Genomic DNA, 21,012 nt, shown 5'->3' on the forward strand with positions numbered 1-21,012 from the left:
CGTGAATGTACCTAAGAGCCCTCAGAGAGATCCAAACATAAGTAGTGATGAAATTATCGAATGCCACACAGTCAGAAATGATAGTGTCTTTTCCTGTTCCCTGAGATTTTGGTTCTGGGAGTTGGGACGGTAAGGAGTTGGAGAATGGGGCAGGATCAGAACATCTGTTGTTACTCTTTCCCTCAGGGTGGGGAGCCTTTAGTTTCTGCTTGTGTTCTGGCCTCTTTAAGCCCAGGCGTCCCACTCTTCTCAAGCCGACAGAGGCCCAGAAGTACAGAGGCAGGATTCAGAAAAGCACTTACTAAATGCAGGGGGCAAAAACAAATGAGACACAGCCTCTGAAAAGTTAGATTGTCTTTTGGAGGTAGGCATTGCACACAAAGGAAACGAAACATCTTTCCACTCACTCAGGAAAGCTCATATCTCTGGTCCTCTCCAAATAAGTATGTAACTTTGCTTTCTGCCTTTAGATGGAATCCACTAGTGGAACCCACTAGTGAATCTGACATGATTCACAAAGTCTGGTGGCCAGAGTTAGCAGGGCTCCTTATTTGTCCAATACGCAACCCCGGACATTGAAGACTTGTGCCTGTCACTGACTGTGTAACTTCCCTGAGACTTCCGGTCTTAATCTAGCTGATGATGGGACCAAAACTGAGCTGGGAATGTGCTTTGGTGAGAAGATGTTATAAAATGCAAGATGTTGATTGTCACCAAAGTCTAGCTTCCTTTCGGAGTCTAGTAAAAGGCCTGTTTCTCTATAGGCATCCTGAAAACATTCCTTCCCATGGAAGCCAATGGTCTGATCCAACAATTTGCGTAAGAAGTCAACTTAGGAAAACTGAATTCTGTGTGACCTTAGATAATTCACACCCCTCTGAGTCTCTGAGTTGTCACAATTTTGTTTATTTGTGTGTGTGTTTAAAATTTTTATTGCATGTCTGCCTGTTTTGTTTTTCTCCAGTGAATAAAGAGTTTGGATTAGGAGAAGGATTCTTTTAATTAATTAATTAATTATCCATTCATCACTTACATATAACATCCTGTGCCCTCCTTAATGCCCATCACCTACTTTCCTCACCCCCATCAACCCTCAGTTTGTTCTCTGTATTTAAGAATCCCTTATGGTTTGCCTCCCTCTCTGTTTTTATCTCATTTTTCCTTCCCTTCCCCTATGATCATCTGTTAAGTTTCTTAAATTCCACATATGAGTGAAATCATGTGATTTCTGTCTTTCTCTGCCTGACTTATGTCATTTAGCATAATACCCTCCAGTTCCATCCACATTCTTACAAATGGCAAGATTTCATTCTTTTTTATCACTGACTAGTATTCCAATGTGTGTATGTGTGTGTGTGCGTTTGTGTGTGTGTGTGTGTGTGTGTGTGTACCACATCTTCTTACTCCATGCATCAGTTGATGAACACTTGGGCTCTTTCCATAATTTGACTGTTGTTGATAACGCTGTTATATACACTGGGGTGCATGTGCTAGAGGAAGGATTCTCAACCTTGACTTCATTTAGAATCACTGGGGAGGCATTAAATACACTGATGCATAGGTCCCTTTCAAGCTGGTTGAATTAGAATCTCTGGAAGCAGAGTCTTGGCTCTAGCATTGTTATAAGAGATTCTGAGGCACAGTGAGGATTTGAACTCCCATACCAGATGATGTCTGCAGTCCTTTCCAGTTCTCTGATTCTGTGACCCAGGCATGTACAAGGCTGCAGCCTGTGGCCCCTTGGGATTCAGCACAGGTGAGTTGTCTGAATCACACCACAATACTCTGAATACAATCCTTGACCTTGGTTAATCCTCTGAGGGTCATTACCTCATCTCACATCCACAAAACTGCCCACTGGTGCTCCACATCTGAATCAGAAGGCTGGCCTGTAGGGTCATTCTGATATGTGAAGGCAGAGGAAACCCAGACCTACACTAATAACGGAACAACTACTCTGTACCAGGCACGTACATACGTAATTGCTAATTCTCACAACCTCTTTTCAGTACAGGCTGCATTATTTCCATTTTAAGAAAGGAAACAAGAGGCTCAGGGAAGTTAAGCAACTTGTCTAAAACAATAGCTGGGTGAGAGATTCACACTCACATTCGGTCTAGATTCAAACACCACATTCTTTCCATTATACTGATTTGGCCAAAGATGAAGCCATGTCCTGGGCCACGAGAGGATGTGCTAAGGCAGAACCACTGGGGTTTGGCTGGGTCACTGGCTATCGGAGTCCCAAGAGAAGACCCTTAACCAGCTGGGAGCTGAGTCCAATGGTCTGCTTAGCTCCAGGCCTCCCTGGGTGGGAAGACAGCGTTCTTGACTAACACACATCAGGCTGCCAGCCTCAGTTTGTATTTTTACAGTCTACTAATTAGGCCATTTTAACTAATTTGTTTGCATTTTGTATGAGCAAGTTGGGCTTTTGGATTGACTAATGTAATTGCAGCTGGTTTCTGCCAAATACAAATTACTCAGTCTAGTGTGGGCTAGAGAGAAAAGCAAATATTTAATAGACATCAATACCCTTGTAGCTTTTTAGTGGAGCCCTTTTTTCCCTATGGAAAGTTGAAATAATTTCCCCAGCATCTGATTGAACTTTCATGTTAGGGAATTACTTTTTAATCATTTTTTTAAAAAATAATGAGGCAAAGGCTTTAGTGGCTCTGTTAAGGTTTATCTCTGATCCATTTACCCCTAAGCTCAAGAAACTTACGGGACTTTTCCATTTTCAGGCTGGCTCTCCACAATCTCTTTCTGCTTGGGATATTCCAGTGACCACCAACCAATCCATATCACAGATTGTCACAGCCAGAAGGGGACTGAGAGCTCATCTAGTGATGAGTGGTTCTCAAAGTGTGTCCCGGGACGAGCAGCACCAACATCACCTGGGAATATGCTAGAAAGGCAAATTCTCAAGCCTTTTGAGTCAGGAATTCTGGGGGTAAGGCTGAGAAAACTACATTTTAACAAGCCCTCCAGGTGATTAAGACACAGGCTGAACTTTAAGACCGCTGATTTAGTCTAACATCTCATTCTACAGATGAGGAAACTGAGGCCCGGGAAGAACCCGAGCTTGTGCTCATGGCACGGACTGTGTCTGCTTCACTCACTGCACATCCTCTGGGTTTAGTCCAGTGTGATAAGCACTCGGTGAATATTTGCTGAATGAATGAACCATGGAATGGATGAGCTAGAGCTAGAAACAAAGTCTCTTGATTCTATGTTACTCCCTCAGTGCCTCTCTGGCTCTGAGGAAGAAGGGGAACCTGGGGAGCAACTCCTTCCTGGTTTTTGCTTTGTGAGAAGGGCAAGGACTAGGGATTGCAACATTATATTCCTGTGTCCTGGCCCTTAGGGGGATGGCAGTCCTCCTCCCACAGCCTTGCTCCTAAACCAGGGATAACCTGGCTCCCCTCTCTCTAGCCTGGTGGATGATAGGGCCCAAAACCCACAGGGGATTGTTTCTGTCACTTTCAAAGACCCTAACAGTGTCTGAGGCAGAACCAGAACCCTTGTCTGGGTGTTTGATTCCCTGGCCAATAACTTCTGGTCAGCTAGTAAATGGGGAGAATGAATTGAGATTGGATTTATGAAAAAGGGGATTTCTTTTTCTTTCTTCTTCTTCTTTCAGAGAGAAAGCACAAGTGCGAGTGGAGGAGAAAGGCAGAGGGAGAGAGAAAGACAGACAGAGAGAGAGACAGAGACAGAGAGAAAGAATCTTAAGTAGGCTCTACTCTCCACATGGAGCCTGACACGGGGCTCAATCCCACGACCTGGTCTCATGACCTGAGCTGAAATCAAGAGTCACACGCTCAAATGATCAAGCTACCCAGGCACTGTGAAAAGGGGGATTTCTAAGCAGAGAATGCTACAGAGGTGAGTCCTTTAGATTAAATTACTGGATCCTATGAAGCCAGACCAAAACAAAACAAAACAAAAACAAAAACAAAAACAAAAACAAAAACAAAAAACAAAAAAAACCCAGTCCTGGTTCTCAAAACTTCTGATTGCAGATCTGCAGAGACGGGTTGACTAGATCCGAATGAAGTACTCTCCACTGCCTTGATCCCCCCGGCCTGGCCTGCTGACCTTCTAGGAAATGAGAAGAAGGGAAAGACAAACAGTGCCCATAAGTTTTCAAACAGATAAACAAGGGAATCTCCCAGGGCCATGAGGAACAAGCTTCTAGAGAGGGTGCCTCTGTCCTTAATCCGGTTAAATTCTCCTATGAACTATCTAAGCAACTAAAAGTACCAAGCCATCTGGATTTAGTCACTCAAGGAGTTTATGTTCTTCTAACCTCAAGTTCAAATGGCTCTCATGACACAGCTTCCCAAATCCCTTGCTTCTGCGTGTCTACGTGTCTCATGGAGCCCTGAGAAGGATAGTGCAATCTTTTCAACACTCACAGCATCCTCTTTACCATCCCTGGAGCGCTCAATGCTTTCCTAGTTATTTCCAAATTTCCCTGAGACCTCAAGGAAAACTTTGATAATCTCATTCACTTACAGGTGGCCCCAACTAATAAGAGCTGCTGCCTCCACCCCATAGAAGATTTACGCTAAAGATTCCATACCCCAATGTGAGCTCTTAGATCCTAATTTGTTATAGACAGTCGAACCCACAACATTCTCTTCTGAGAACAAGTCCCACCCACATAAGGAATCAGTCCTCTGGGTCAACTTCTAACCCAATAGACCACAAAAACGCTCTCTTTAGGAAGTTTGGAGTTGACCAATAGAAAACTGAAGGGGGGGGGTTGCTGCTGGTCACCTGAAGTGAGGGGGAGAAGTCCTAGAGATGTTGAGTCTTGCAGGAGAAGAGTAAAAGCTATTATGGAGAAAGCTGATGGTATAACTGGATTACAAGCCTGCTTGGGATGAGGGGAGGGGAGGGGTGAGACTTATATTATAGAAATATAAGTTCTAGAACTGAAGGGGTCTTGGTCCACCATGCACACAAAGAAGCAGAGAATGTCAACCAGTAGAGAGGCTTGAACTAAGCAGAGGCAAGACTCAGTGAGCATGAGAATGGCCACCTCTCTTCTGGTGCCTCATCTACTTCCGGTCCCAGACCTGTCTGAAGCAAATACTCCTTCTGCTATTTGGCCCTGAGATACCGTTGTATCCTTGACTGAGACTCCCCCATCATTTTAGTGATGCTAGCTTGACTGGGTTTCTCTCACTTCTCTTACCAGAACATTCTCGGAGCTCCTGGCAGAGCTGGGTTACTACAGAGGTGCCCAGTGATTTTGTGTGTGTGTGTGTGTGAAAACAACAAGTGATGTCAATTCACACAAATGTAGAAATGGAGATTGCTACATTACAGATTTTAGACTGTTAGACTATTAGATTGTTGAGCCTCTATGTGGCCAAAGACCTTTCTTTACTTGTTGGAAGGGTCCTTGAGGTCTAAGAGACAGATAAGACACTTATTCAGCCCAAGAGACTGGAGGCTAAGCCTAAGGGAGAAGAAAAGCCAAGGATGATATTAGAGAAAAAACAGGAGAGCCCAGGAAATGCCTAAACCAAGGAATCTAGAAGCAAATATCAAAGTTAGAGTTTGGGTGGGGCTTTAAGGGACAGGTGTAAAACCAAGAACATCCCAATCTAGCATCTGGCCAAAGATGAACTTGGCCGGTACAGTTGTGGGTGGTACCACTTCTTTTCCTTGGCTTCAGTTACCCCTTCTCAATTCCTTTGACCTTCAAACACTGATTGTAAAAATCAGTGTGAATTGACGATGATGCCCTCATTGGAACACATCCCAAACACGCGCAAACCAAATTCTCCCCTGACGACAGTGGGCAAGGGCTGATTCCTCCTTGGAGCACACTCCAGAGACTAGGAAAAGGTAGCACCTGAGCGACTGAGCCATATTCAGGGATGAGTGAGTGTCTGTGGGCTGCTCCCTGCGAAAGCGGCATGGTGGTAGTGGAGATCTGAAGGATGACCAAATACGCTGAAAAGGGATGGCTAAGGAGGCAGGAGAGAGGACCCTTCCAGCCAGATGTCTCAGACGCCTCTGAACCGCCCCATCACAGCCAACATTTAGGAGCCAGGATTTACGATTCAAAATCAGGTGGAGTATATTTGAGGGGCGAGGTTGGTGGGGGAGAGGGGAGAAGTCTTAGAGATGTTGAGTCTTGGAGGAGAAGAGAAAAAGCTATTATGGAGAAAGCTGATTGTATAACTGGATTACAGGCCTGCTTGGGGTGGGGGGAGGGGCTGAGGGGGGAGACCATCCCCCACTTAGAGTAACAAATTGCTCATACCTGGCATATTCTTTGAGTAGGAAAGGAAGTAGCGAAAATGGAACAAGAGTAAGAATAAAAAAGAATTAGCTGATATCAGATGTTTTCTCCTCGGTTTCTGCTTGCCCAGGTCTGACTGGTACAGCTTATAATTAGTCTCTGCTTGCAGATGTGTGGTTCCAAAGACTTGTGGATTAAGGAGAAACTCTAGAATTTCTCAGTACCTGACAAGTTGTAACGTGAAGAGCTACACTTAGTCCATTAAAGATTTTTCACAGTGACATTTGAGTGCAGCTTGAGAAATATGCCACCTTGCCATTTATCATTTTCAGGGCACGGGTGTCGGAAAGGAGGTTGCTATGAAGAACAAAACAAAATGGATTGCATGTGTAGAGGTGAGCTGGCGAATACTGATAAATGTACTTCACTGAATGTCAGCAAATGTCACTTGAGAAGCCATTTGCAGCTACCATAACAGCCTCCCAAACCCAACAAAGAGTAGCAAAAACAGGCAAAATGAACTGGGCGTCTTGCTTCCGCATGAATAAGCAATCGGCCCTCTCAGAAGTTACACCAGAAAGTTGTTAAACTTGATAGAAGAAGCTTTCGCACCCATACTGACGCACACTATAGATTGCTACTGAGGGTTGGAGACCTTGTGAGGACATCAGCACCGTGGCTCAGGGAAGGACCTAATAACCCCTTCTGTCCCAGGTGGGTGCCTTCCTTTTGTGTGCACAGACTTGCTGTCTCCTAGACCTGCTGGGTCGGCTCGGTTTTTCCTGTCCCCTCCTCTTGCTGCTCTCGCTGACTCTGCAGACCCCTCCCCTGCTTCCGATCTACTCTCCCTTGCGAGTGATCTGGGAGTCGTTGAAGATCTGATCTGGGTATCAGGACTCGAGGGTGCAGCCCTCACACGCCCCATCAAGAGGAGACCCAATGTACTACCCTTGAACCAGATTTTCCATCTCTCCCTCAAGAAAAGGCTTTTTGGTGCGTCCTCTGGTCAGTCTGAAAATGGGAGTAATGGAGCCAGCTTCTGTTTTATTCTTGGTAATGGGGTCTAATACTTTGCCTACATGTGATTTAGGATTTCTGAAAGCCAAGACCAAGTTTTCTTCGGAATTCGGCTGGGGTGGAGATGGTCCCCTCTTCCTCCTGGGCTTGGGGAGTCTCCATACTTTACTGCAGAGAGGCAAATGGGAAAGGAGATCATATTCTCAGAAAAGCCCTCCAGGGAAATGTGAGACTAATTAAAACAAAATTCCAGCCTCTGTTCAGTTTTTAATCTCCGGGGGCTCCTCCTCCTTAACACAGACACACAAGGTCATCCAATACTTTTTTCCTCCTTTTATACCAAGAGTCTTACCGAGTAGCTGGAATTTGTCCGGCCTTGTAAATACACACACACACACGCACAAGCGCATTGCCCACACAGATTGATGTCAGTTCAGCTTTCACTAGAGAGATCTTGCGGTATTAGAATGTTTTAGAAGCCCCGTATTAGAATGTTTTAAAGTTTATTTATTTGGAGAGAGAGATAGAGCGAGTGGGAGGTGGGGCAGCAGGGAGAGAGAGGGAGAGAGAGAATCCTAAGCAAGCTTCCGTGCTGCCAGCATGGAGCCTGACGTGGGGCTCGAACTCAGGAAACTGCGCGATCGTGGCCTGAGCCGAAACCAAGTGTCGGGTGCCTAACTGACTGAGCCACCCAGTCGCACCGAGGAGTCCTTTATTGAACGTGCATCCCAGCTTCTGCCCTTCGATGTGCCAATGGATGCACTTCTTGCTTCACACCATTCTGCCGTATGTTCAGCTTGTGTATGGTGTGGCTGAATACATTCTACACCCGGGACAAAAAGGGGCTCTTGGGAAAGCAAGCTTCCCTCGGACGAATTTGGAGAGACAGCACGTGGATGTGGGGTGGAAGGTAGACCCCTCTTCAGCCACACTCATTGCAGAATGCTCCATAATCCTTAGTGTTTCCTCCTTTTGAATTAGGTGCTTCCCGGGGAAGGGCCTTTACTTAGGTCTTGGGATCGCAAAAGTCATCTGTTTACTGTAGAAACGGAATTGCCCTCAACCCGTTGGCTTCCATGCTTAGTTTAAGAAGAAACAGTGGCTTGCTTAGAAAAAGAAAAAAGAAAAAAGTAAAAGAAAAGAGGCACCAGAAGAAAGCCAGATTTCTGGAGCAGAAGTGGAGGTGAGGGCAAAGGGGAGGAGAATGGAGATGGAAGGTGTCTTGCTCGAGGCGAGATCTGTAGTGGAGCCCCACACTGCTGTGCTCAGCGAAGCTACTTTCTGAAGAACCAGTCAGTGCTGTGCCCTAATGTGAAGCACATGTCCAGGCCCAAAGACCTAATGAAGCATAAAAACGCATTCTGTAGAGGGGCGCCTGGGTGGTTCAGTCGGTTGAGCGTCCGACTTCAGGCAGGTCACGATCTCGCGGTCCGTGAGTTCGAGCCCCGCGTCAGGCTCTGGGCTGATGGCTCAGAGCCTGGAGCCTGCTTCCGATTCTGTGTCTCCCTCTCTCTCTGCCCCTCCCCCGTTCATGCTGTCTCAAAAAAATAAATAAATGTTAAAAAAAATTTTTTTAAAAAACGCATTCTGTAGAAAAGACAATATGCATGTAGATTTCCCATCTCGCCAAGATTTATTTTCCAGTTGTTGTCATTTACAACTTGTATCTTAGGGCACCCGGATGGCTCTGTCGGTTAAGCGACCGACTCTTGATTTCAGGTTGGGTCAGGATCTTGCCGGTCGTGGGTTCCAGCTCCACGCTGGGCTCTGCGTTGACAGTGCGGAGCCTGTTTGGGATTCTCTCTCTCCCTCTCTCTGTGCCCCTCCCCTGCTTGTGCTCTCTCTCCCCCTAAATAAATTAATTTAAAAAAATTTTTTGAACATATTTTAAAAAGTAATTTAAAAAACCAAAACTTATACCTTAACGTTCAAACTAATCAGCATCTGCTTCCAGGAGAGAAAACAAAACAAAACAAAACAAAACAAAACCGTTCATACTCGATTAATATCACCCAAATCCTGCCATTGCTAGAGGCCAGAGCTGTGAAAACCCACCTTCTTGTTGTGCCTTTAAAGAACAAGGCCAAAAGTCTTGTCACATAGACAAGGGTGGCTGATATTGTCTCCGTCTCTCAAATGAGAAAAAGTGAAGCTGGGTTGGGTGAGCCACTTTAACCCCCCACTAATTATCAGCACCACCAGCTTTCCTTGTTTCTAATCCACGGGCCATTTTCAGTGGACTCTTCTCTGCTCTGTATATAAAAACCTAACAAGCCCCCTTTCACCATTCTGCATTCCAGGATGTTTTGAACAAAACATTAAATTGGTACCATAAGAGAAAGATTTGTTAAAAATAGGAAACCTCTTAGAATTTCAGTAATCCCCTCATTCTTGCAAGAATGTGAATAGGACTAGAGGGAACACTTGGCCCTTAGAGAAGTATCCCCTGAGTACGAACCCTCACCCCCTCCTATCAACAAGCATCACTTTGTCAGCCCTTGACATCATCAAAATTTCAGACTTTGCTCCCTCAGCCTAATTGAGGAAAAGGTACAACATCAATGGAGGAAAGAAATAAAGAGAGGTTCAGGTTAACAGAGCAGACAGGCCAGCCTAAAAAGAAATGTTTAGAGGAATTTATTATCAGACTTCTAAATAATTCTATTCATTCATTGCATTTGAGTAAGCACTTTTAAATGCCTGTGCTGTGTCAGACTTGTCACTATATCTTAACTGGATACCAGTTTTGCTTGTATGTCATTCTCCTCACCATCTCGAATCATAACTCAACTTTCAAGCCTCAGCTCAAACCCCACCTCTTCCAGGAAGCCTTCTGAGATTTCTCCCATGCTTCTCTCCTATGTGTTCCCAGCCAGGGCATCCACAGAACAGCACTGTTCTGTGCTATTGACCTGTGTCCTGTGTATGTTCTTCTCCCCCAACAAGTATCAGCCCCCTGAGAAAAGGGCCTCAGTCTTACTTATCTCTGAGATGGTCTTCCCTAATATGCTCTTGGAAATGGGATTTAAAGCAACTGAAAGCAGGGGCGCTTGGGTGGCTCAGTCAGTTCAGTATCCTACTTTGGCTCAGGTCATGATCTCACAGCTCGTGGGTTCGAGCTCCAAGTCGGTCTCTGTGCCAACAGCTCAGAGCCTGGAGCCTGCTTTGGATTCTGTGTCTCCCTCTCTGCTCCTCCCCCGCTCACACTCTGTCTCTCTCTCTCTCAAAAATAAATACACATTTAAAAAAATAAATAAAGCAACTGAAAGTGGGTTATCTTTCACCCACTTGAGACTTAAGCCATCTTGGTTTAAATATATGAGAAACAGCCTTCTCCTCCTTGGCTATTGGTAGTATTCCGCATTCAGTGAGGGGGAAATATGCAGATGAGGGTAAGAGTGTGTCCTGTCTAGATAATATGCGCCCTCTCAGCAGTGGAGGCAAAATCAGACTGGTTAATTTGCGGTCAGTAAAAGAAGATGGATCATCTAAATAATTGTATAAATCTGGTCTTTGCTGGCAGGTGTCACCCTTTTGGATACACTTGGGTGTTTATAGCAGCTTTCCCCACCTCTGTATCAAATAGACTTCAGAAACTTGGGGGTTGACTCCTAATCCTGGCATAATGGGAAAGAAATGGGGAGAGTTCACATTTTCTTTTCTAGAACTGCCAGCAGTGGGGCACCCAAGCTTCTTAGTACACTGACTTTCGTTATTTCCCAGAAGGAAAAGTTTGCAGTCTAGGAACTTACACTCTCCTTCCTTTATCTGTGCTCAAGTACTCACAGGGGAGAGAATACCCACCACTTCCCTCAACACAATGCGGCGAAGTTTACTGTTGAAAACTAAGACTTTGAGTGGGGTTTGTGAACGTTAATAACTTTTGATGAAGAGATTTTCTTTTTTTAAATCAAGAATTCAAAAATGCCCTTCCTTCCTTCCTTCCAACACCTGTTGTTTTCATGTAGGCCTTTCAGGGAAGCACCTTTCTTAAAATTTTTCTACCTTTTTAATGCAAAAAGTCCCCCCAAAGCGGGCAGAACGCATCACATCCGAGCAGAAAGTCAGGCCATAAAAAGCTGGGCATCCAGTCGCTTGGTAAGTGCACAGAGTTTAACAATCTCGTGTAACTGTTATTTTTTTCCGTGTTGAGCACTTAAAAAAAAAAAAACTCACCTAGCATACTTCGAAATAACCTTTCTTACCATGCCAAATGTTTCATTTCAGTGCCTGTAATACTTACTTGTTTCCCTACCCAGTTAGGGAAAAAAAAATTCTGCCTCGATTTTAAGAAGAAAAAGATCTTTAAAGTTTCTAAATGTAAGAATGGTTAAAAAGTTTTTTTTCCCTCTCAAATCGGCATTCGGAAAAATATATTTGTATATTCATTTACGTCTGGTGTGAGAGCAGAATTGCCGCTTTTGCTCAAAGGAAAAGGTCTTTGAAATGACACAGATCTATGTGTGCGTATTTTTAGAATTAAGACGCTTGTATTCATTGTCGTGGTGGGATTTCCTTCCAGGGGAATCCGTATTGGGGGATGTAGCCCGTCTAGGGAGCATTTAAAGAAATTTTAATATCCAAACAAAAGCGGTATTACCATTGCTATCCACTCCCTCCCCTAGAGGAAAAACAATTAATAATTTGCATATGCTCCTGACACAAATTAAAGACAAAGGGCCCCTCACTGACTGTGGTTACCACGCAGCCCTCAGCAAGCTGCACCGCCCCAGCACTGTTCTTGCTTCCAAATGAATAGCATTAAGCTCGATAACTAAAAATAGTGGTTCTGGGCCCTCTGGCCTAGTCCCACTGTAGAATCATGTGTCCCCAATCAGAAACATCTCCCAATCTCTCCACGAGGTTCTAGGCAAAAAGAACGTATAGTTCCAAGGGAAAAAAATACGTATATACTTTGCCCTTTTTATTTTAATGGCTAAACATTGTAATGCTAGCTAAATAGAAATTCTTGTCTGTTAATAGGTTCCTTTAGTTTGTAATAAATAGGAATGCTAATGACTAAAATTTGGTATTTGGTATGCATTAGCTTTTGTGAGCTTTTCTTTACAGTCCTCATTGACATGCAATATGGCAAGCTTCCTTTGAAACATATTTATAAAATAACTACAGTATAATTAAACCAACAAAGCCATCTTTTAAGTAAGCTTAATAGCTTGGTTTTTTTTTTTTTCACCTCGGTAAAAATTTATTTTAAAAAGAAAAATAGTTGTGCCTCAATCCCACTGTATATTTTATTCTGTGCATCTAATATTTCCTTTGCATCTACAATCTATGCATATCTAATTCTTTTTGACAACTATGATTACTAATAAAGTTCTCATGAAAGATATGCTTCATAGCTTCTTCAACAAGAATAATGGTTTTTTGTTAATGGAAATTGTAACATATCTTGACAGATACAATATATAAGATGTGCTTTTTTCTTAATTGTTAATGTTGCTGTGCTGAACACACAGGGAGCAGATCAACAGATATGGCAGGTAATAATCAGAGCGGATGCTATTTTGTACAAAGTGACTAAAAATATTTTAACGATATAAAAGCAATAGATAAATAAAAGCAATTATGTTTAATTTTGCTTTCGGTATGCGAACAATTTTTGGTTGTTGCTGCTGCTGCCGCGGATGTATTTAACAGAGGAGGGAGCTCAGGGCGCAGTGATGGGCACAGAAGCGGCTCTGCCTTCCTGCAGCGGAAGGGTCCTGCAAGCCGCCCTTTCTCCACCCTCGGCGGCTTCGGCCTCCCAGGGGCGCAGGGCCCGGCCGCACGCCAATTCGCGACACACAGTGGCTCAAGTTCATCAAGTTTTCCTCAATTTTGCAAACCCTTGCTGTATCTCCAAGCCTCCCGGCTTAAGACCACACGATTTCCAAAAAGGAAAAACTCAGAAGACCCCAGGCGCGGGACCCGAGCGGGCCCGGAGCGGGACTGGAGCGGGCGCTGGCTGCTTCTGCGCCTCCCGGCCCCCTGCCCGCTCCGCTCTGCCCCACGCACCTCGCTCCCTTCTTTCTCTCCGAAACTCCGTCCTCTCCGCCGAGGGGCTGCCGGGCCCCCAACCCACCTCCCGCGCGGAGAATAAACACAGTTGACATCACTGTTATAATCTTTATTTAAAACTGTTTCCAAGGTTACAAATTACCGTGCCTCGTATGCAACAGGTTCCTCCGAAGCGGTATCATTACAGATTAACTGTAATGTGCAGGATTAGAATAAAAGCATAAGGGATTAGGTAAAAGGGGGGACGCTCGAGAAAGAACGCCCGAGCGCATCTCGACCAGCCGGCGGGGGAAACCGCGTAGACGCTCTGTGTCCGCGCGCGGAGGCTCGCCGAGCTGGAGCCCGCTCGTCCTCTCCCGGCCCCAGAGCGGTCGGGGACGGCAGTGCCGGAAGGGCCAGCGCGGCCGGAGGCTTCGGGGCGACGCTTCCTGGGCGCCAGGGACTAGGGACGGGGCCCCCGGGCTCGGGGAGGCTAGGGGCCGGGAGGCCGCGGAGGCGCGGGGAGGCCTACGGCCGGGCCAGGGGCCGCGGGCAGCGCCGCGCCCGGGACCAGGTTCCACCGCCGTGCGAAGCGGCCAGAGTGCAGCGACGGGGACAGCACGCCCACGCGGGGGTCAGCGGTTTTATCGGTGTGGCTGACCCTTCATTCAAGGTCCAGGCCTGTTGGGGCCCCTTCCTGCGTGCTCGTCCAGACCCCACACAGCCGACGCTCTCCTGTGGGGCTGGGGGTTAGGACCCGCCGGCCGCTTCGGAGCCCAGGACTTGGGCCTGGGCCGCCCGCCGAGGCCGTGCGCCCCACTAGTCCACGTCCCCGGCCCGGCCGACCCCTGCCCTGGAGCTCCAGAAATGCCCCCGAGCTCCTTCGCCCCTCGCTCTGCTTCCTGGGGGTGGGGGTGGGGGCAGAGCTCGGCGCGAGGGCCCCAGCAGGGCTTGGGCCTGCTTTGGGCCACGGCCTCGGGCAGCTGACGCAGCCCCGAGGGCTGTTTGCACGTCCCGGCCGAGGGCGCGGGGCTGGAAAAACAAACAGGGCGGGCGCGGAGGCTGGGGGGCGACCGGCTGGGGGCTGGAAGGAAGTGCGCAGTGTGGCAAGAGCGCCGAACAAAGCCCTCACGGGAGCCCCGTCACCCCGCGGTGACCCCGGGCCCGCCCCGCTGAGCCGCCGAGCCCCGGGCCCTAGCCTCCGAGCAGGCCGCGCCGCTCCGCCGCCGCACGCCAGGCCCCCGGCCTCCGGGCCTCCGCCGCCCGAGCCCGGGCTCTCCTTGGGTCTCGCCTGCCGAGCCCGCGGCCCGCCCGAGGGCTTGAAAGGTGGCTCGGCCGGCGGCTAAGCCTCATCCCGCCACCAAAGCCAAAAGAGCGAGGCTGGGGGGGTGGCCCATGCGGAGGTCCTCCGCAAGGAAACAGGGTGACTCTGGAGCCGCTAAAGCCACAGCTCTGCCAGCAACCCCGGAGGCGCTGAGCGGGCTCCCAAGTGGGCCACCAAATTCGCCGAGGCTCCTGCTTCCAGGGGAAGGGCCCCCGGCTGAGGAGGCGGCGGGAGGGGACTGTCGCAAACAGCTGTTCCTCATACATATTTCATTACACAATCAGATAATGCGTCCCACCACCTTCTCAATTATTCACAGATAAACATTTTCAAGACGTTTTGACATCTGTCTTAGTGCCTGCTATTAATTTAGTAATCACTGTAGTTAAAAATGTATGGGATTTTTGCCGTCGGAGCACCTCCTCTTGGGCGCGCGGGCCCAGTGTTGGGCCGCGACGGGAAGCCTGGGCCCTCCGGGGGTGAAGACACCTTTGGAGGTGAGACGGCCCCTCTAGCGCACTGACACTGTTAATAGAAGGGATTAAATGGGGTGTCTGGTTATTTTATTTTATTGTCGAAGGTGATGGTTGTCCCCTCCCCAACCCGCACACACCGCCCTTCCTTTCCCTCCCCAGCTTAGGACCGGACAACGTTCAGCCCTTTGCCCCGGGCAGCGGAAATGGATAGCGTCTACCTAGGAAGAAGCATTCTTCGGAGGAAGAGGCGGGCAGCCGGGCGGACTCATCTGGGGAGGGGGGAGAGGGGGGGAGAGAGAGAGGGAGAAAGGGAGAGGGAGAGAGAGAGAGAGAGAGAGAGAGAGAGAGACACGGAGAGAGCCTCACACTATCACTAAGAATTCCTTACAACAAAAAAACCCTAACAACACAGTGCGCTCCACTCAAGAGGTCGCAAACCTCTCCGGTTTTGCCCTGAGTCCTGTGGCTCCGGCAGAGGTGATAAGGGCTTTTAGGAAACACAGAGAAAAATAAATTCTCTCCAGCGACCGTGCATGGGGCACTTAGGGCTATGAGAGACTGAACTGCTTTTCTGCTTGAGTGATGAATGTTACAACGACTTTAGCTACCTACGTGCGGTTTTCTAAATCATACAAGCAGAGTTTGAAGAATCTTGTAGAATTAATTGGTAAGTAGTAACAAACATCTTTAACTCTAAAATGCTGGTGGTTATGTATTATTGGAAAGACTCTGAATAAACTACTCAAAGGGGAGAAATGCCCTCAAGGTAAAGGAGTCTGCTTCTTTGTGTCCCGAGTCTCAGCTATGGGGAATGGCAGTGACTCCCGGCTTGGGAGTGATGGTCTCCTTACTCATTTCGCTCTCTGTCATAGTCTCTTCCTGAAGCATATCAGCAGGTGGACTCTTATTAGGGAATAAGGAAGAACAAACCTGGAGAAAGAAAAAGGTCTTGGAAGAAAATGCCCTTCCAAGGAAGATTGAGTCTAAAATGATTTTCACTCTTTATTGTTTAGAACATCTACAAGAACAAACACTACAATTTCCAGGAATTAAATGTATCTTTGGGAAAAATTGAAAGGACACAGTGTTTGTCCCCCAAAGGGAAGAAATCCTTCCCTACTCATACTCCCAGCCCCCCTCCATTTCTAGGGTAACCACATTTGTTTAAAAGTGTCCTCCTGCAGTGTTTTCCAGATGGTTCATCTCTTCTTCAGGAGACGGACCTTCCTCTGCCCCCTTGGAGGGTGGTCATCCGACTTGCTGGCCCAGAGCGTCCTCTTTTTTTTTTCTCTTGTTTTGTCTGAAAGAATCTTCCCAAACTTACCCTCTACTTTCAGAGAGACAGTTGGGGAGGGGAGGGCATCATTGCATCCAGTGTGCCTGCCTCTTCTGCAGGGAAACCACGATGGCTACTGTCTGGAAGGTTCACCAGGACGGGGCAGGCAAACAGAGCTGAAACCAAAAACTAGGCTGTGCACTTGCTTGGGCCTTTCCAGGAAAGCTACTCTGGGAATCAATCCCTCCTCTTCAATCCCCCACCCGCAATGGCCTGGACGAGGACTTTCTCCTGGGACAGGGGAGTAGGTGAGGGAGAACTTCTCAATATCTCACAAAGAAACGTACTCTAATAAACCAAATAATTCAATTTTCTTTGGAGTGCTCTTTTGCAGACTTATTTTACACAAAGGGGACTGGGATGGAAGGGAAAAGGCAGGAAGACGTGGAGATGAGCTAATGTTCTTTTTTAAAGACTAAATTTAGCATAAGAGGAGTGGAAGGGACCCTCCGGATTCTCCAACCTGATTAGAGCCCAAAGTTCCCATTAGGTATTAGGAATCTCCTGGCATTGAAGTGCACCTCTGCTCTTCACCTCATCCTCCTTCAGAATGCAATCTCCCAAATCAATAATATAACAACAAATAAATGATGCTGATCCAGACGGATCTTTCCTGGATTGCCCTCTTCTGGGTGTCTCTGACCCAGAGCAAGGGGAAAGGGCCAGCTTTGGGGTGGAGGAGGTGCTCTTTGTAGGTAGTCTCCTGGACTTGACCTGAAACCTTTCACGCAGTCGGCTCAACAAAGTTTTTTCCCTCGGGAACCAACGTCCCTCTAGCAGGAAGCCCTTGGCTTCACAGCCTGCATCCTCACTCGGTCCATTCTCCCGCTGTGGCCGGGGTCACTCCACGCGGGCATTGTGGCTTTTGTCTGCATCTGGACAACCGGACCACGCACTGGAAATGTCTGTGGACGTTTCTTTTTTTCCCTCAAATTCTGTTTTTAGTGTTCCTCTAATTCCACCGCGTGTACTCGGTTACAATTGCACGTACGTTCCATGTACTTACTGTCAAGTGACTCTGCTCAAGCCTGACGTGCGACCTGCTGGGTCTGCTTGGGGAGGAAGGTGTGCAAGTGCAAACTTGGGCCTTAGGGTGGAATGAGAGGTTAATAGGGCTTCCTAGCCCCGGGACCCTCTAGGCCTCTCTTACATCTTCATGTGCCCAACTTCTCAACTTTCCAAGAAGAGGCAGACCCTCCAAGGATCCTGCCTCCCACTCCCTTCTGGAAGGGTCGAAACAGCCGCTGGGACTGGTCTTGGTGGATTTTGGCGGGGTCAAATGGTGGGGGGTGGGGGGGGAAAGCGGGTTCTCTAGGTCTCCTAGAGGCTCGAGACCCCACTCCATCCCCGGGCCACCAAATGGCCGAAAGAGCCCCAGGATACTGGGGAAGGTGCAGGACCCAAGAGTGGACGTGACGGTGCCTCTCGGCCAGCGTTACGAGTCTTTGGGGGAGAAGCTCTCCTCCTAGGCCTCGTGAGAGCAGCGGTATTTGTAACTGGGAACTTGTCTGGGCCCGCCCCCTCGGCCCCTCCTCCCGCCCCCACCTCGGAGCTCTGAGCTCAGCAGGCAGCGGGAGCTCGGGGTCCAGCCACCCCCAAGCACCTGGGACCACGCCGTCTCTTAAAGCCCTTGGAGTGGGTCTAGGGGGCTGGAGTGGGGAGAAAGGTGGCCAAGGTCGTCCGGTAGCAGTCTTGCGTTGCATACCTCTGCTGGGAGCCGCTTTGCCAGCCCTCCCGCCTTCTAGTCTCCGGGGCCGCTGGAGGGTTGGCCTGGGAAGTGCGGGGGTGGGGATGGGGTGTGTGAGTGCTTGCTCGCCTGCTGCTGCAAGCCATGCTCAGAGGGATCCTGCGGGGACTTGTGCGGTCCTGGAATCCTGTGGATGTGTTTTCTCATGAGCGTGAGGGAGAAAGATGCGGACTTGGCCTCTAACTTCAGGTCAGTTTGTTGTAAAAGGCCATTGTCAGTCAGTCAGTCGGTAGGTCTGTCTCTACTGCGCAATCGCATAAAGTGAGGCCACCTCTCCCCCGCCTTCCACGCAGCCTTCCAAGTCCGGCCATAAGGCTGTGGCCCGGGGACCCTGAGGCCTGGCGAGGCGAGGGCCTGAGAGTGCGCCCCGTGTTTTGATCATAAGACCTAAGATGCCCAGGTGCCCAGGGTGAAGCTATAAAACCTACGTGGGAAAGGGGGACTCAGAGAGCTACCCCCGCACCCAATGCAGGGTGAAGTTCCAATCAAGGCGCGCGTTGAACCTGCAGACCTGGCATCTCATTGCTGACCCAGCCGGGGATCGGATTGTTGGCGGCAAGGGAAGGAGGGATGGGGAGTTAGGCTGATTCAGGATGGAGGTGGAGATGGCAGGGGGGGGGGGGGAGGAAAGATGACTGGGTGGGGATGTGGGGTGGGGATGTGGCTGTGGGGCAGACTCAGCGCCGGCTTTTCGCCCTGCTTTGAGGAGGTGCATCGGGCTGTGCCGTTACCAACCCCCCCCCCCCCACGCCGGAAAATAAAGCTAATGATGTAGTAATTTAGGAGGGGTGAGGGGCTGGGCGAGAGAAGGGAGGGTGGATGGGGAACGCGCTCCCCAAGAGCGAAGGCAAACAGCTGTGGAGGCGCTGCCCAGGGCTCAGGCTTCCCAACAGGTTAGCTAGACGGGGATCCACTCGGCATTTCGCAGGAAAGGGGGGGGGAGGCTGAGTGAGAGGGGGAGAGAGCCTCAGAAGAGGACAGAGGGAGGGAGGGAAAGAGAGAGAGGAGCGAGAGCGCGCGCCGCGCGGTTTAAAAGGAGACACTTACACTTCCTAATGAATATTTATCCGCCGCTGCTTCCTGCTCCCGGCTTCCCTTACCTTTCCGCAGGTAAGATCCTCCCAGAGCCCCAGCCCTGGGGGCTCTCCCAGCTCCCCCCGTCCTTCTCCGGGCACCGGTGGCCAGGCAGCAGGGCTCTTGACAGCCGGGGAGCTGGGGAAGTAGGAGGGTGGCTCTGCTCGCGGCTCGGCTTGGGCGCGGAGGCTCGCGACCCAGCACTTGCAAGGTCCGCGTGCGTGGGTTACCTGTGTGGAGTGGGTGTGAATGCGTGTGTAAGAGTGGGTGACAGAGAGGATGTGAGCCCGCGAGCGCGCGCGCGCGCCTCTGTTTCCCGCGCGCTCCGAGGACATTTTCCGACTTTTCACTCGGACGCCGGGGATTTCTTGCCTTTGCCTTTCTCAGCTTCCCCCTCCTCCCTCCGCTCGCCCCCTCCACCTCCCCCACCCTATCCCCACCCCCGGCTGCCAAGAACCCCTTCTGCGGGCTATTGTACAGCCGGCGCGGGCTCCCCCGGGCCGGATCCCGGGTCTCGAAGAAAAGAGGGTGTGTAGTTGGGTTTCTGCCTTAACCCCACACACAAAGGCCGCCGGGCCACGGGGTCCCCCGCCCCCTTCCTGTCGTCTCCGCTGGCGAAATGCTGCGGCGTGTCCTCCCATACTCGACCTCTCCCACCCCCTGCCACACACACACACACCTTGGGGTATCAGGGCCCACAACGGAGCTAAGAGTGATTGGGACCTGGGGGTACTGGGTGGAGCCTCGCGGGGCCCTCCAGCCAACAATCCTGAGCTGGAACCGGGGGACCGAGGACCCCCAGGGAGAGGGTGTCTCGCATCGCCACTACCACCATCCTCCCTGCCTTCACCCGGGAAAGGAGCACGGAGATTTCGGAGAGGCCCGGGGGTGGGGTGGGGGGGACCTGGGAGGGAAAAAGGAAGGAGGCCGTGGAGGAGCTGATAGTATGACCAGAATTTTTAAATGGACTTACCCGGCCACCTGTTGGGAATCCATTTGGGGTGGGCCAGTTCCGGAGCTGCTCCAAGTGGACACACAAAACCAAAAGCCGAAGTTGGAAAAAGAAAATTCTTTCTCTGGCCTTGCCCTGGAGGGGCCAGTCAGGCTAGCAGCTCTGCGCTAGGGTCAGGGAGCTGCAGAGCCAAAAGCACCCTTGCCACCCCAGTTCCGTTCATCCCATGGCTCCGAGGAGGCCGGGGGTCTCGGAGCCCGCGGACTCGGCGCTCAGGGCCCAGCGCTCGCAGTTCGGCTTAAGCCAGGACAAGCTTTCTAAGCCCTGCTCAGAAGTCAAGAGCAGCAGCGCCGCCGCCTCGGCGCGGCCTTTCATGACGCGGTCGCTCCTTATTCTTGTGCCTCGGCCTCTCTGGTCGCCCCCGGACAAAGCCACCGGAGCCCGGCCGCTCGCTTCCCGCTAAATCCCCTTCGGGGTCAATGCGCTACCAGCACCGGGCCGCGCGCTTCTCCTGCCAGTGGTGTGGCTCTTAAAGAGCCGCACACCCCCCCTCCTCCGTCCTGCGCGCTCCCCCGACCCCCGCCTCCCCGCCCCTCTCCTCTGGATCTAGCCCCCCACGCCGACGCCTTAGGTCCCTGCTGCCCCGACCGAAGCCTGCGGACTCTTAGCCCCCTCCCTTCACCTCCTCCCCTGAGCAGTTGGTGGGCCTGGCCTTAGGCTTTACCCCGCTTTAGGTCCCCTTTCTCTCCAACATCATTCCTCGCTTGCCCGCTCCTACCCTTGCCCTTTGGATGGATCAAGGCCCAGGCACCATCTTGCCCAGT

Source organism: Acinonyx jubatus, chromosome A3 (assembly GCF_027475565.1).
Source record: "Acinonyx jubatus isolate Ajub_Pintada_27869175 chromosome A3, VMU_Ajub_asm_v1.0, whole genome shotgun sequence".
Lineage (NCBI taxonomy): Eukaryota > Metazoa > Chordata > Mammalia > Carnivora > Felidae > Acinonyx > Acinonyx jubatus.